This window comes from Protopterus annectens, chromosome 10.part0 (assembly GCF_019279795.1).
Source record: "Protopterus annectens isolate FY-2018-M chromosome 10.part0, PAN1.0, whole genome shotgun sequence".
In the NCBI taxonomy this organism is placed as follows: Eukaryota; Metazoa; Chordata; order Ceratodontiformes; family Protopteridae; genus Protopterus; species Protopterus annectens.
In genome coordinates, this window is record NC_056744.1 from 37,291,497 (window position 1) to 37,308,430 (window position 16,934).

Here is a 16,934-nt window from a genome sequence, read left to right on the forward strand (position 1 = left end):
GCCGAAGACTTGATTACCTTGATCAGGGGTTCCCATCCCCCTCCTGATAAGAGGCCTAGGCAAGCGACTGACTATGAATCTTCAGATCAGGTTTCTATTTCCTCTGCTGATCAGGAATATTCTCTTCCCCCTATGAAGATTCTGATGCTGAAGAATCTATACCTTCAGCTTCTCCTCCAGAGGACTATTCTTTTGGGGAAACCTTGCATACCATGAGGGAGCATTTCCACTGGGAGAGCCAAGATTTTTCAGAATCTAAAAAGAGGCTCAGGGATTTCCTTTTATTACCTCAACACAGGCCACTAGCCATTCCACCTTTGTTAGACATTGTAGATGATGTGTTTTCGGAGTCTAGTCTTACCCCTGTCTCCTTACCTCCAGCTTCTGTTAAGCCTGACAGATATTACAGGGTTCCTGACTCTCATAAATTCCTTTTTAAAAACCCTGCTGCAGACTCAGAAACTATTTCACAGGGTCCCAAAGGAGTTGAGGCTTCCGCTGCAAAAAACCCTACCCCCTCTGACAGAGATTCTAGGGCACTGGATAGATGGGGAAAAAAGGTTTACACATCTGCTACCTTGGCTATAAGAGCCTTAAACTGTCAGTTTCATATACTCAAATATCAGCAACATGTCATGGTATTGCTTAAACAGAAAATGTTGTTACTCTGAATGTGCAGAAAACAAGGAAATGCAGGATTTATTGCATGCAGCTGAACAAGTTGGAAAGCATACTTTGCAATGTGGTTTTGATTCTTTGGAGGCCTCTTGCAGTGCCGCAATTATGGGTTCTGTAATTAGGAGGCATGCTTGGTTAAAGGAACAAAATCTGCCTGATCATGTCAAAGTTAAATTATTAGATGCACCTCTACAGCATGATACTTTGTTTGGTGTTAAGGCAGAAGTGTTAAAGAAAATGGAGGACAAAGCTAAATCTATGCAAACTGTCAAAGATGTTTTACAAGTACAGCCACCTAGGTTTAGTAGACACTGGCCTACAAAGAATTGGTCCTTTCCTGTGTCAGACAGACCTCAGAGGGGTAGATCCAGACGCCCTAGAGGCAGATCCCAGGCGCAAGGTTCATACAGGTCAAAGCAATGGGGTGCTTCTACCTCCAAAGTTGGAGAAGACAAATCACAGCCATACAGGAAGCAATCCCAATGACTTCCCCCTGCCTGCACCAAGCATTTATCTCCTGGCAGCACCCTTAGGGGAGGAAATTAGCACTTTTTTCTCAAAATTGGCACATTACAACCCAGGACAAGTGGGTTCTAAATATCGTGTCACAAGGCTACAAGTTCCATTTCCATACCCTGCCAAAGGCAAACGGCTGGCCAGATCTGCCAAAAAATCAATGGGCAGAGGCACAAAAACAAGTCTCATCCCTCATGGACATGGGGACCATTCGATGAGTACCAGAGCAAGAGCAGGGACAAGAATTTTACTCAAGACTGTTTTTGGTACCCAGAAAGGACAAGGCCTGGAGACCAATACTGGACCTATCTGTTCTGAACACATTCCTGGATATACCAAATTCAAAATGTTGACTTTGCAGCAGCTTCTGCCCATGCTGGGCAAGAACGCTTGGCTTGTCACTTTAGACCTAAAAGAGGCATACCTGCATGTCCCAATCAGACAATTATGCAGAAGATACCTCAGATTCAAGGCTTGGCTCAATGCATTACCAATTCTCTGCACTGCCCTTTGGCTTATCTACTGCACCCAGGGTCTTTGCAAAGTGCCTGGCACCAGTAATTGCATTCTGCAGACAAAGAGGAATACAAATATGTCCTTACTTGGACGACTGCCTAATTCAAGCACTGAAAAAGGACATTCTTCTACAGCATCTGGCGTTTGTGGAAAGACTTCTAGCATGCCTAGGGTACAAAGTCAACGAAAAGAAATCAATACTAGTACCCTCTCAAGAGATAATATTCCTGGGTGCAAGCTTAAATACAACTGCCCAGATGGTTTATCTCACGCCAGACAAACAAAGGCGACTGACTACCTATTTCAAAATGTTGGCAACAAAGGCCCAGTTATCTGCAAGAATCATTTTGCAGGTTTTGGGCTTCATGGCATCCTGCATCCTACTAATTCCATATGCAAGACTGCATATGAGGAAACTTCAATGGTACCTAAAAAGTGTTTGGACTCAACATTGCCACAGCCTGGAAACAATCATTACTCTCATTCCCTGCCTGCAACAGGAGTTTTGATGGTGGGCAAAGGCTTGTCACCAAAACAAGGGGCAGCCATTCACATTACCCCCAGCCAGGCAGACAACAACGGATGCATCAGATTATGCCTGGGGGGCCCACATGGCAGGAAGATGCATTCAGGGCACATGGTCCTCAAACCAAATGCATCTACATATATCAATCAAAAAGAGATGCTAGCTGTTAAAAATGCCCCGACAGCCTTCAAGAACCTACTTCATCTGGGACAACTACTGATAGACAGACAACACCACAGTCATGTGGTATATAAACAAGCAGGGGGGCACACATTCTTACCCCCTTTGCAGACCAGCCATGACTTTGTGGGACACAGCATTGACTTACCAAGTACATCTGCAGGCACAATTCCTGCCAAGAAGGGAAAATACTCTGGCAGACGAACTAAGCAGAAACCTCATGGATCCCCACGAGTGGCAGCTGGATTCACAAGTCTTCAGCATGGTAACAAGGAAATGGGGATGCCCGGACATAGATCTATTTGCCTCCCCTCACAACTACCAACTAAAAAGATTCTGCACAAAGACTTATCACAGACAAGCATGGAAAGTGGGACGCCTTATCTTTCAGCTGGAAAAACCTAACAGGATATGCCTTTCCCCCACTGTGCCTCTCCTCCCCAAGGTACTCCTAAAGGTCAGACAGGAGAAGCCAAAGATGATACTGATTGCCCCAGACTGGCCCTGCCAGTACTGGTATCCAATCCTAAGGAACTTATCTCAATGCCCAGCTTGGACCTTACCCCAAATACCACATCTACTGTCCCAGCAAAACAATCAGATCCTGCACAGCCAACTCAGGACATTAAACCTGGCAGCATGGCGGATAATGTAGTCATACAAAACACACCTCTCAGTAAAGCTGTGATGGATGTCATTTTGGATGCCAGAAGGCCTAGTACTAGAAAATCTTATGCTGGAAAATGGAAGAGATTCTGTGCTTGGAACCCAGCACAAGGAATTGATGCAGCTGTGCCAAATATTCCTCAGATTTTGCAATACTTAACTGAGATGCTGGACAAAGGCCTATCTTTTTCATCTATTAAAATTCATCCCCCTGCCATTTTGGCTCATTACAATACAGAGCCACCAATCTTTTCTCATCGCTTATTAAAGCAGTACCTCCGAGGAGCCAAAAATTTAAGGCCTCCAAGGAGATCACCAATGCCTGCATGGGACCTCAACTCTGTCTTGGAAAAACTCACCCTGCCTCCTTTTGAGCCAGCTGCTACTGCTGATATAAAGTTTTTATCTTGGAAAACAGCTCTGCTCCTAGCAATAACTTCTGCAAGACGAGTTTCAGAGCTACAGGCACTCATGGCTGTGGAACCTTTTATCATTTTTTTTTTATCCAGACAGGGTCTCTCTGAGGACAAACCCAACATTTATGCCTAAGGTGGTGTCCAGTGTGGCTCTTAACCAAACTATTCATCTGCCAACTTTTTATCCGAATCCACAGAACAAGGGGGAGAGACGTACACAGACAGCTTAGATTCTACTTGGACAGAACCAAAGTTTTTAGAAAGACAGAGCAATTACTAGTGACATATGCTGCAGGATCACAAGGAAAGGCTATGTCAAAGCAGACTGTTTCAAAGTGGATAGGTCACTGCATTCGTTTCTGCTATTTACACCATGGCAATCCAGTGCCTAAGGGCATTAGGCCGCATTCAACCAGAGCTGCAGCCACTTCAGCAGCCTTTCTCAGGGGAGTACCAACCAAGGACATTTTAGAGGCTGCTACTTGGAGTTCAGTGCACACCTTTACAAAGCACTATCATCGGCCACTCTACTCTAAATCCAGGGCAGGCTTTGCCACTGCAGTTCTGCGAGGCCTCTTAGCCGCTCCTAATGCTGTTTAGCTCCAGCCTCCCAACCATAGCTTTGGGACTCTACCCAAATGTAATGACTGCAACAATGAAACACGAAAAACATAGTACAGTTGTGTACACTTACCATAAATGTAGATGTTTGAGTGTATTCACTGTTGCAGTCCAGGTTACCCACCCACCATCCCCCTTTCTTCTGATGGAACCTATCTTTCCTTCTCTGATTTATACAACCTATGTGGTGTATTTGCTTGTAGATGAAGGTAAAGTTTATGTTGGTGTATGTATTTTTACATATATAAATTTTGGCTACCCTTTTAGGGGGCACCTGACATCTGGGGTAAGAAAAACTAAATGGTGTCTGCTGCTTCTTTTATACCCCTGACAACCTGACGTCAGGGAAGGGGTGACAGCAGCCGACGCAGGACCCAGGACTTCGGAATTCAGGCTGACTGAGGGCAACCTGCCAGCAGGATTACCCAAATGTAATGACTGCAACAGTGAATACACTCGAACATCAACATTTATGGTAAGTGTACACAACTGTACTTTACTTTCCTTATTTCTGACATTGATCCTTTTAGCACAACTCTCTGTATCTTACCATTCAACCATAGAGCAATTTCCTTAGTTTTAATAATACCTCCAGTCCACCCATTTCTACCAGCCACTTGTGCGGGACTGAAATCTTGGATTATCCCATCCATCAATTACACTGGTTTGCTGTTAGGTGCCATCATGGCACTGGCTTTCCTTACAAGTGCTGTTAGCTTGAGCACAGACTGAGCACCTCCCACAATGTATTACTAATCCCTTATTACCTCTGATCTAGTTTGCTGCCGTAGGCTTTGTTTGGGTCCTCACTTGCTCTAGAAAGAGAAGTTAAATGTTCCTGTTTCAAGTTGTCTGGCATGGTTTTCTGACCAACCATTAATGTATCATCCACCTTAGGGTATTTAATATTGTTTATTTTTTTCATCCTTATTTCCTCACCTCTCTCCTTGTTGGCCCACTTGTTGCTGTTTTTGTCAAAAAAAAATTCTAGTTTAGGATTGTTACATTATGTATCATTGTTAATTATTGTCTTTGAGTTTGTACTGCATAGTGCTTCTGTGTTTGTGGAGTGATGTCAGCGGGGAAGTTGTGGACAAGACTGCTGGAGTTGAACATTGTTGCCAATAAGGCCACAAATTTCCATCATAGGACACCCACAATTTTCACATGGTGTGCCTGGGGCTTGGATCACTTTAGGCAATATGATATTTGCACATTTTTTGGCATGTCAGAATAAGTTAATATTACTTCATCCAGTAGAGAGATTAAAGAAAAGAAGAATAGAACTGCAGCCTGAGAGTTTCTCTTCTCCCAAGCTGCTAAGGCAAGAACAGCCCACCAAGACCTCTCAACTGCTATTGATTCACCCTAAATCACCATCACCACCTTCCAAGACTTCTCAGCTGGCACTGACCATTCCACACCAGTGCTCCTTCCCAACTCTTCCCTAAGTTGTCATTCTCTGCTGAGATGGCCATCATTCTTGGTCCTTCTCTGAAGAAATGAACAAGAAGCTTTTATTTTATTTATTTATTTATTTTATAGAGAGAGCTTTCCAGGTACATGGATTCCAGGCCCATCTCCACTATGTCATCCCCTTCCTTGCCATCTGTTTGGATTCTCTTCATGCAATATGACATGAAGTGCATAATGAAGACATTCATTAACACACAGATTTACATGGGTGTTGTACCATTCTCCACAGTCTCTAGGGTGAGCAGGTCAAAACATCAGCCTTCTGCATCTTTTGCTCCTTCACCAGGCCTGGTGATGGGAGATTCAAGCAAACATCAATTCCTAGTGTCTGTCAAAAAGGGCTCAACTCCTTTGTCTTGGCAGTCTGTCAGCCCCTTCAGTGTTGAGAGCGACTAAATCTCAAGAGGTCAGGATCAAGTAGCTAGCTTTGGTATTTTTGTTGGGTCTGTTTATTGATTGATTGGTCCTGTCTGGACACTGGGACCGGTGGACTTGGTCGCATTGGCACCTTTTCTTTCAGCAACACTCTTTGATAGCTTTCACTCATTACGTATTCCATTAGCCCTTGCTTCCCTCTGAAATCCCAGATCTCGTTGCTGCCATTGTGTGCTTCAATGTCTCTGCACTTCACTCTAACTTCGGGGTTTTTTGCATCCCAGTACACACACTGAGCTTGATACTAGATTCTTTCTTCACTTTGTTTCTTCCTTTATCCTAACATTTCACCTCACACCCACCCCCACACACTTCTCTTGTCCTCAAAATAAATAAATAAAAATCTTCTGAATTTCCTTCTAGCTTTATTAGTTTCTATGAGTTAAACAATTGCATTTTTGACTGCTCACCAGTTTTTAGATACTTTTATATCTTTTTACCAGTAGTCTAGCATTCCACATGGCATACACCAAGGCCATCAGTTTGTGGAAGTGTAGGCATAAAATACTTACCAACATCCATGCAATATATGCATGGTATGTCTTTGGGCAGGGCATTTGAGTTTCTTGTGCAAATGTTTTAGCTCGTATACCCTACTAGATGAAAGGATCAATAAGGAATTACTTCAGTCTAATGTGCCAAATAAAAGAAAAATGAAAAAGAGAAGGATAAGCAAACAGGCAAGCCAGATTGTCCAGAGAAGAAGAGAAAAGAGTGGTGGACAACTGACGATTCTGTTTTGGAGAAACTGCCGCTAGTGATGGTACCCAGGCTGATTGGTTCATCTTTACCTTACCCTAGGACCTTCCTTGTTCACTATGCCATCCAGATCAGCCCCCCCCCCATAGTCTACTGATTCCACCAACTTTACCCAGAGAAGAGCGCAGGCAGCAGAAGCTACCCTAGTTTTTAGCCTCACAGCAGGTATCGGCTGCATTCTTTCATTCCCCAGGTCCCTCTGGAGTCTCTTGAGACAAGATGATGGCATATGTGAAGGCTTACTTTCAATATAGTTTCATCTCATACCCTTCTGTGTTTAGGGTGGCATGAAAAGAACCCCAAATTGCTTTCCCTACTGCTCCTTTCCTATGCCTTGTTTTGGCACTTGGAGTCTTGGAACCAGTGGGTGTGTCCCTGTATCTCTATTTTTTTTCTGTGTTCTCTTCATAGGTGGGGTGTCCACCACTAGACTTGAGGGGTGTGGCACTGAGTGGGGTTGACTTCAGTCTCTGCCCTGTTGAGGCTTTTTTGTTGACATGCAGTGAATTCAGCCCCTCAGTGCCAAAATCTTCCCTTGTGATTTTGACTCAAAATGTCCGTGCCGGTGTTCGGGGCTGGTGTCCAGATGTTCTTCATCTCACATTGCTGCAGTCATAACCTGTGGGTAGTCCGCTGTCCTCGGTCGGCCCGAATACCAAAGTATTAGGCTGGCGTCGGTCATGGGCGCTCAGATCTGACGTCAGTGCGTCCTGGTATTAAAGCGCATGACCGACGTCATATCCTCTGTCTTTTTTGCCGCATGGTCCGAAGCAGAAGCAGCGTTTGCAAGTGCCGTTCGGCGTTCTGAAATTTTCGTACTTTGAGTTTCAGACCAAAACCAAGTTGGGCTAAGTACCCCGTTGGGGAATATTTTTGTTTTTTCTTGCCTCAGTTAATTCCGGATGTCAGAAAAAGTGAATAATTGTATTTCTTGTGGGAAACAGATACCGCATAGGGATTACCACTCTCTCTGTATTCCTTGTTTGGGGCCTGAGCACGACATAGTCGGGTGTCGCTTTTGTGCTAGGTTTAATAAGCGCACCATTAAACGTAGGTTAGATTGCACTAGGCTTGTCTTTGGTAAGCGGTGTAATTACAATATGCCGTCGGATCCTCCGACGCCCGCTACTGCTAAGAAGCGCAAGGAAAAATCGTTAAGGTCCAAGCAGGATGAGTCGTCTGTTCTGGACGCCGGTTCTTTAGAAACTACGGTGGAATCTGTAGATCCAGCCAAGGTTTCAGCTGAGTCTCAGGGGGAGACGTTAATTTTGCAAGATGTGGCCTCTCAGGAGTCTGGTCAGGCTGAGGGGGCCTCTCAGGTTGCTGTACTTCCTTCTTTGCCTAAGGTGGTTAGGCCTTCTCCTTCAGTCTCTAAGGTACCTTCTAAGGGCAGGCCTGGTTTGCCTTCCTCAGGTGTCAGTCCTAGTTCTGCAGGCTCTGTGCCTAAAAAACACATGCGTAAAATGGCAGAAGATTTAATTTCCTTAATCAGGGGTTCTATGCCCCCTCCAGATAAGAGGCCTAGGGTGGAGCCAGAGGTGGAAAGTTTGGAACAGGCTTCAGATTACAGTCTTCGGCTGAAGACACTCAGGATTTTCCTCCTTATTCTGATTCAGACGCAGAGGATTCCAGTCCTTCTGCTTCTCCTCCAGAGGATTTTTCTTTTTCAGAAACCCTGCATTCTATGAGAGAGCATTTTAAATGGGAAGGTCAGGATTTCTCGGATTCCCGAAAGAGGCTTAGGGAATTTTTGTTTTTACCACAACATCGGCCCTTAGCTATACCTCCTGTTTTGGATGTTGTTCAGGATGTTTTCTCTGAGGCTTCCCTTAATCCAGACTCTTTGCCTCCTGCGCCAGTTAAACCAGATAGGTATTACAGAGTGCCTGAGGCTCATAAATGTCTGTATAAGAGCCCAAGGGCTGACCCAGAAACTATTAGTCAGGGACCTAAGGGTGTCAGGGCTTCTGTTGTAAAGAATCCAGTTCCTATGGATAAAGATTCTAGAGCTTTGGATAGGTGGGGTAAAAAAGTGTACACCTCTTCCACTCTAGCAATGAGGGCTTTGAATTGCCAGTTTCATATGTTAAAGTACCAGAATTTTCTCCTTACTCAGTTAAAATCTAAGGTAGATGCTTTGGCAGAGGGCATAGAGTGTAAGGAATTACAGGATTTGGTTCATGCCTCTGATCAGGTGGGTAAGCATTCTTTGCAGTGTGGTTTCGATGCTTTACAGGCTTCTTCCAGGGTAGCTGCCACTGGATCTGTTATTCGCAGGCACGCCTGGCTTAAGGATCAGAATTTGTCAGAGCATGTTAAAGCTAGAATTTTGGATGCTCCTTTACAGTCTGAAGTTTTGTTTGGTCCTCCTGTGGAGTCTGTCTTAAAGAAAATGGAAGACAAGGCTAAGTCTATGCAGACTGTTAAAGATTTTTTGCAGCCCCCTAAGTTTAGCAGGAATTGGCCTACTAAGGGATGGGCTTACCCTTCTTCTGATTTACAGTCTAGGGGCAGATCTAGACGTGGTAGGGGCAGAGTTCAGGGTTCTTTCAGGCCTAGAACGTGGAGTTCCCCTGCACAATCTACAAGTGAGGGCAGGGGCCAGTCCTTTCGTAAACAGGCCCAATGACCTGCATCTTCAGCTGCCAGATCCTTCCTGTCTGGCAGCTCCTTTGGGAGGAAAGTTGGCACTTTTCAAGCAAAACTGGCTTTTAGTCACCCAGGACAAATGGGTATTGGACATTATAAACCGAGGCTACAATATTTCCACACATTGCCTCCTTTCAAAGGCATGCCAGACGTTCCTCCTCAGCAAAGAGTAGAGGCTCACTTACTTCTTCAAATGGGGGCTATACAGCAGGTCCCTCTGTCAGAAGTGGGCCTAGGATTTTATTCTCGCCTGTTTCTTGTACCAAAGAAAGGAACCACTTGGAGACCAATTTTGGATTTATCTATCCTCAACACATACCTGGACATTCCAAAATTCAAAATGTTGACGTTGCAACAACTTCTGCCTCTGTTGGGCAAAGATCACTGGATGGTAACTCTGGATCTCAAAGAGGCTTATCTTCATGTTCCTATCAGGCCCAGTTGCAGGAGATTCCTGCGTTTTCGGGCTGGGACTTTACATTATCAGTTCTCTGCATTGCCCTTTGGCTTATCTACTGCGCCCAGGGTGTTCACAAAGGTTCTGGCTCCGGTGATAGCCTTCTTAAGGTTAAGAGGAATACAAATTTATCCTTATTTGGACGATTGCCTGATTCTTGCTCAGGACAAAAACAAGCTTCTTCACCATCTACAGTATGTTATGGCAGTGTTAAGGTGCCTAGGGTATTCTGTGAACGAAACAAAGTCCAGTCTAGTACCCTCTCAGGAAATGTGCTTTCTGGGTGTGAGACTGAATACAGCTTCCCAGATGGCGTTTTTGACCCCGGACAAGCAAAGGAACCTTACACTTTACTTCCAGCAATTGTCTCTACGGTCCAGGCTGACTGCAAGGACAGTCCTTCAAGCCTTGGGGTTCATGGCATCTTGTATTCTGGTGCTTCCCAATGCCAAACTGCATATGAGGAAGCTACAGTGGTATCTCAAACATGTATGGACACAACACTGCCACGATCTGGACACTGTCATTCAAATAATACCTTGCATTCAAAAGGAATTTTTGTGGTGGGCTCAGGAATGTCACCTAAACAAGGGACTCTCTGTGACCCGACCAGAGGCGAGTCAGATCTTAACGACAGATGCCTCGGACAAGGCTTGGGGAGCACACCTCAATGGAAAGTGGGTTCAAGACACGTGGCCTGCCAGACTTCAACATTTACATATCAACTTGAAGGAGATGTTAGCAGTCCAATTTGCATTGATGGCTTTCAAGGATTTACTTCACCCGGGACAAGTGTTGATTCAAACAGACAACACAACTGTCATGTGGTACATCAACAAGCAAGGGGGAACCCATTCGTACCCTCTTTGCAGACCAGCTATGATTTTGTGGGAGACTGCTCTCAGTTTGCACCTCACTCTTCAGGCAAGGTTTCTGCCAGGAGCACAGAACTCCTTAGCAGATGTTTTGAGCAGACAGATGGTGGATCCCCACGAGTGGAAGTTGGATCCTCATGTATTTCGACAGTTGACAGTGATATGGGGGACTCCAGACATAGATCTGTTCGCTTCTCCACTAAATTTCCAGTTGCCAAAGTTTTGCACGAAGATGTTTCATCCAACAGCTTGGAAAGTGGATGCTCTATCATTCAGTTGGAGCAATCTTCACGTCTATGCCTTTCCTCCTCTGCATCTCCTTCCCAAGGTGCTCTTGAAGGTCAGACAAGACAAGCCCTCCATGATTCTAATAGCTCCAGATTGGCCTCGACAGCACTGGTACCCTCTGCTGAGGAGTTTAGTACGGGAGCCTCCTTGGCCTTTGCCTTCAATTCCACACCTTTTGTCTCAGGCGGGCAATCATTTCCTCAATGTCAGGATTCAGTCCCTGCATCTAACAGCCTGGCATATTCTGTTCTAGAACCTGGAGGGTCGAAGCTTCCTCAACAAGTTTTGAATGTTATTTTGGAGGCCAGAAGGCCTAGTACAACGAAAGTTTATGCTGATAAATGGAGGAGATTTTTTATTTGGAGCAAAGCAAAGAGCTTTGATGTTTCCAGGCCTGATTTGAGTGTTTCTCTTCAATATCTTACAGAATTATTAGACAAGGGTTTGTCTTTCTCCTCTGTAAAAGTTCATGCTGCAGCCATTTCTGCTCACTATGACTGTGACCCACCATTATTCTCTCATCCTTTGTTTAAGCAATTCCTTAGAGGGGCAAAGAACATAAGACCCCCGCGTAGAGCTCCTACTCCTTCCTGGGATCTCAATTTTGTGTTGGAAAAACTTACTTTACCTCCTTTTGAACCTGCAGCTACGTCTGAGTTGAAGTTTTTGTCTTGGAAGACTGCTTTTTTGTTGGCCATTACGTCTGCTAGAAGGGTATCTGAATTACAGGCTCTCATGGCAGTTGAGCCCTTCCTGATTTTTCATAAGGATAGGGTATCTCTGCGTACTAACCCTACTTTTATGCCTAAAGTGGTTTCAAATGTGGCCTTGAACCAATCTATTCATTTGCCTACTTTTTATGCTGATCCCCAAAATAAAGGGGAGAAAATTTTGCACACTTTGGATATTCACAAGCAGTTGCGTTATTATTTGAGCAGGACTAAAAGTTTCAGTCTCAACAGTTATTTGTTTCTTTTGCTTTGGGGTCTCAGGGGAAACCTGTTTCTAAACAAACTATTTCTAAGTGGATTGGCCATTGTATTGCCTTTTGTTATTCTCATCATGGTAAGGAGATTCCGGCTGGAATCAGACCTCATTCCACTAGGGCTACTGCCACTTCTACTGCTTTTTTAAGGGGTGTAGCTACTAAAGATATTTTGGAAGCAGCTACTTGGAGTTCAGTGCACACTTTTTCTAAACATTACCATCTCCCTCTTTATTCCAAATCTAGGGCTGGATTTGCCACTGCAGTCTTACAGGGCTTATTAGCAGCTCCCAATGCTTTATGATTTTGCCAACCTCCCTTAACTTTTGCTTTGGGATTCTACCCACAGGTTATGACTGCAGCAATGTGAGATGAAGAACATAGTACAGTTTTGTACCTACCATAAATGTAGATGTTCGAAGATCCACATTGCTGCAGTCCAATTTACCCTCCCTCCTTCCCCTCTGTAGTTTGGAGTGGTTGTATGGTTTGGGTTGTAGATATTGTTTGTACATGGGTTTTGGAGGTTTTTGTATTTTAGGCTGTGGCCTTTCTTTTTAGGGCCTTCTGACATCTGGGGCAAGAAAAGACTGAGGATATGACGTCGGTCATGCGCTTTAATACCAGGACGCACTGACATCAGATCTGAGCGCCCATGACCGACGCCAGCCTAATACTTTGGTATTCGGGCCGACCGAGGACAGCGGACTACCCACAGGTTATGACTGCAGCAATGTGGATCTTCGAACATCTACATTTATGGTAGGTACAAAACTGTACTTTTTCTCTACCAGTGCTGATGGGATCTTTGCCAACATTTTTGGACCACAGTAACTTAGTTGACAGATCAGTGCAGAGGAGCTCTGAAAGATCAATGCAGAGGAACTCCAAAGTGATTGTGATGTCCAGATAATACCCCACTGGACTGCCAATAATAATGTGATGTTCTTTACTATCCTGGGTCAGTAACTAAGGAGCTTTAGTCCTCACTACTGACTCCAGTGTGAAACCGTCACTTAAACAGGAGTAAAATCTCACAACTTCCACTAAAAGCACAACAGGAACAAGCTGTTTAACCTGGGACTGAATTGTATACTTTTGTCCACCCCAAGTATAACTCCTTATTGCACAGCAATGTGTCCCAGTATAAGACCTCTGATACACTCACAATTAAATAAATTAAATCTCACACATCCAAATGCTTCTGGGAAAGCCTGACACAGATTTCCAGCTGTGCCACTTCCCCAAAATAATACGGTAACATGCTGCCCCCAATCAGCCTTCATGCCCCTTTAAAGGGGTGTCCAATTATGAAAATTAGATATTAAAACAAATGATAGCAAATGACCTAAAGCAGCCAGACTTTCGGAGTGGCCTGGGAAGTTATCAAAGCAGATATAAGCACACTCAAATCACTAAAGAAAACACTGATTGACCAGCCACAATATAAGTTAATAATATGTAATACTGAGCAAAATGATTAAAAATGTATAAAACAGTAATTTCCAATAAGCAGAATTCAGTCACCGGGAAAATTAAATTAATACTGAAGGACAGAAATCCAACATTTAGAAAAACTCTTAACTGATTAGTTATAATTTTCCTATCTGACTAAAGAACACTGTCCCAGATCTAAATTAAACTATTATAACAGAGCAAAGGTAGGCTTACAGCTCTTCGTGATTCATTTTGGGTATCCACTGCACAGTACAACTGTGAACAACTGCGAACAACTGCCTATAACTAGCTGTTAACTGACAGCAGCTGTGTTCCGCAGACTCTTTTATAGAGTAGACTAACCTGTCACAACTGTTCCAGTTCTAATTTTCATTTTATATTTTGAAAATCAACCAACAGCTGTTTATTAAAGTTCCTTCCTGTCTTACAGCCTCTGACAGTATCACATAGCAACTGTCAGCATTCCAATGACATCCTAGCCGATTCTGAGACCGTCTGAAGTTAATCTTCTTCACAAATATGCACAGTTAGAAATGTAAAGGAACACTGTTGAAGTCTATAAAGCATTTTGTACAAACATAAATCAACATTAAGAACCTATTTACAATATCATCGCTAGTCATGCTGGCATATAATACATAGGTTAATCTGAAGTTATGTACAAAAACTCAGCCAGACACACTGTGTGTCTGGCACAAATGACAGTGTCTAATTTATTCACATGAGCACTGACCAGGTGTAGATACAAGTCTCATTGGTTTCACTCGTAAACATTGTTGAAACTGAGACTTTTTGCTGTACTTTGATCTTGCCATCATAGGACAGATGGCCATATAAGCAAGAATTGCCAAGGTCTGGAATGCCTTCTCCTGGATAAACCTTCCTCCCCAAGCACCCCTTGGAAGAGGTAGTGCAAAACAAAGCACTTGGACTCCCCTTCAGTCTCCCGTCCCAGATCTCTATGAAGTGGAGGCTTCCGTTCCCCTCCTGAAGACTCCACATTTGGTGAGATCATGGAAATGAGGCATAGTAGGTAATGGTCAGATGCTCCCACCTCCCCTTAGGGAAGAGATCTTGCAAGAGGCTTATAGATCATTGCCCCCCCCCCTCAGTTGCTTAGGTAGTACTACCCTCAGCAGGCTGATTAATACAGTGTGATCCAAAAGACATAGCTGAGCTCATCCCACTGAAGCTGGACAGAAACCCCCCCCCCTCCGAGGATGGTCACCACTGGGGCAAAGTTCCATTTGTTGATTCTATATTTGTCAGTCGTCACCATATGTGATCTCCTAGGGGATGCTTAGACTAGTCACCCTTTTAACAGACTATCGCAGATGATGGATAAACTCAGAAGATGGGTATATGCATAAAGTACCTTTTCTGTCATGGCAGTGAATTACTTTGCACATACGATAAGGTTTCAGAGGAATTTAGCTGACAAAATCACAGGTACTTTGAAACATTTACCATGGGCAAACTGAGGGCCCACGTGGCAACCATTAACTCTATTTGCTGGCCATTTGACTGTTACATAATACAGTGGACAGAGCAGTTGTCTCAGGCATTTTGGTCTGCCTGCTTCTTACAGACAATGTGCAGCACTGCACAATAACTTTCACAGAACTTCCTTTTCTTGGCAAAAGGACAAAAACAACTGCTGCAGTGTGAACAACAGGGCAAAATGCTCCATAAGGTGTAAAAAATAGATGGTTTTGCAAATTCCAATATTCACAGGAGAAGCAGCAGTATGACAAAGAATCCCATTGTACAGGAGTGTTGTCTTGTAACCACCACCCAGGAGACAGAGGTGGTCCATAGCAGCAAGGGTTGAGGGGCTAATTTCATGGATTTTACCAGTATGTACCTTGAAGGGTTGACCACTTTACTGCTTTGGAGGCAGTTTGGGATGTGTTTTCCTGCATTTGTCCACATGACGGGACATAAAACTTGACAAATGGATGGGGGAAATTGTATCCAGAGACTAATCGGTACAATTTTTAAGATTGCCCAAACATCTGTCTCATGCACCCATCCCATCAGAGAAAGACGACACAACAGGAGGTAAACAACCTTCTACAGAAAGAGGTCCCACTAAACCAGAAAAGGTCTATGTTTTACTGTCACTTCTAGTTGGTGCCCAAAAGACACTGCATCTCTGACAGTTGTCGACCTTAGTCATCTGAATCAGTGTAAAAGAAACAGTCATTTGGATGGTCATGGTGCAGTCTGTCCTACCTTGTTTACATGCTGTTTGCATCTCTGGGATGTACACCTACCCATCAAAATAGTGAAGTCATCCAGAAGATTCCTATTCTTTCAGGTGGGGAGCCAGTCATTATCAATTCAGAGCCTTGTCATTTGGCCTCTTCATATCACCCTGAGTTTTCAAGTGTGACTCCATTCACAGTCCATATACACCTGTTTGGGTTTAAAAAAAATCTTTCCTTGCTTAGATGTCTGGCTCATTGCAGTACCTCCTATGGAAAGACTTGTTACAGCAAGGCAATTTTTCCTTAACCTATACCTATCCATGGGGATCATGGTCAGTCTACCAAAGTCTCAAGTGGATCCCTCATAGTGCCTAATCTTTATCTGCTGTCATTGGATACAATGAGGCAGAAAGCCCAACTACCACCAGACAGGATAATACACCATTATTGAAGCAGTCTTGCATCTGTCAAACAACGAGTCTGTCAGTGTAATTGCAGTCATCAAGTTGCTAGCTCCTTATGACTGCTTCAGATCAGATGGATCAGCATGCTAGACCCAACATGATGGTCCTACAGTGGACGGTAGTTGAATTGAGTAACACAGCCCATGTAATATATAACAAGACTTTTAAATGTTTGCATCAGTCACCTACTGCTGTGGTCAAATTCATGCAGCTGGTGTAGAGTAAGACCTTTTGTTGACCCTGTCCCCACCTCCACTATAACTAAGGATGCATTCTTATTGGGGTTCGGGGTATTATCTACATGGGACAGTTCAACAGACGTGGTCTTCACAAGAGGCCAAAACCACACATCGGTGCTCCCTCAAGGTGCAGTATTCATTCACTTAGACCACTTGGTCAGTAGTATGCTATATAAGCAGAGGAGGAACCTCATCACTGGTATTGCCTAGTTGAATGTATAAGGTTCCCTGTTGCCAAATGGGCTTGACTGCCTTGATAGGTAGAATCACTGCCATAATCTTCTGTATGTTGATGTCTCTCTTCCCTATTACCCTGCCCCAAGACCCCTGAATTCTCAAGTCTCCCCAAATATTCATCCCAAGCTGAATTCTGAGAGTCTGTAGAGAGGGTCTGAGATCCTGAAGTTAACTTAAAGAGCATTCCACGAGTTCCTGGTAAACTTGATTTATCCGCCACGACAAATCTTTTGATTCAGGGTAATAGTAGATTGTGGCATTATTATTTTGAGAGGTTTAAAGA